Below are 500 nucleotides of genomic sequence, written 5' to 3' on the forward strand. Positions count from 1 at the left end.
CTATGAACATAGTGGAGCATGTGTCCTTATTACCAGTTGGAAGATCTTCTGGGTATATGCCCAGAAGAGGTATCGCTGGGTCTGCCGGTAGATTTTATTTTATTTTTATTTTTTCTACTCTATATTCCATTCCCCACCCCCATCCACTCTCCCACTGCTCCACATCCCACACCTCCTCTCCACCCAACCCTATCTCTACTTGGATGCCCCCACCCCCGTAATCCACCTGACCTCTAAACTCCCTGGGACCTCCAGTCTGTTGAGGGTTAGGTACATCATCTCTGAATAAACACAGACCTCGAAGTCCTCTACTGTATGTGGGCTGGGGGCTCATATTAGCTGGTGTATGCTGTCTGTTTGGTGATCCAGTGTTTGAGAGATGTTGGGGGTTCAGTTTAATTGAGACTGCTGGTCTTCCTACAGGATTGCCCTTCTCCTCAGCTTCTTTCCGACTTCCCTAATTCAACAAGAGATCAGCTGCTTCGGTCTATTGGTTGGGT

This window comes from Mus pahari, chromosome 3 (assembly GCF_900095145.1).
Source record: "Mus pahari chromosome 3, PAHARI_EIJ_v1.1, whole genome shotgun sequence".
NCBI lineage: Eukaryota > Metazoa > Chordata > Mammalia > Rodentia > Muridae > Mus > Mus pahari.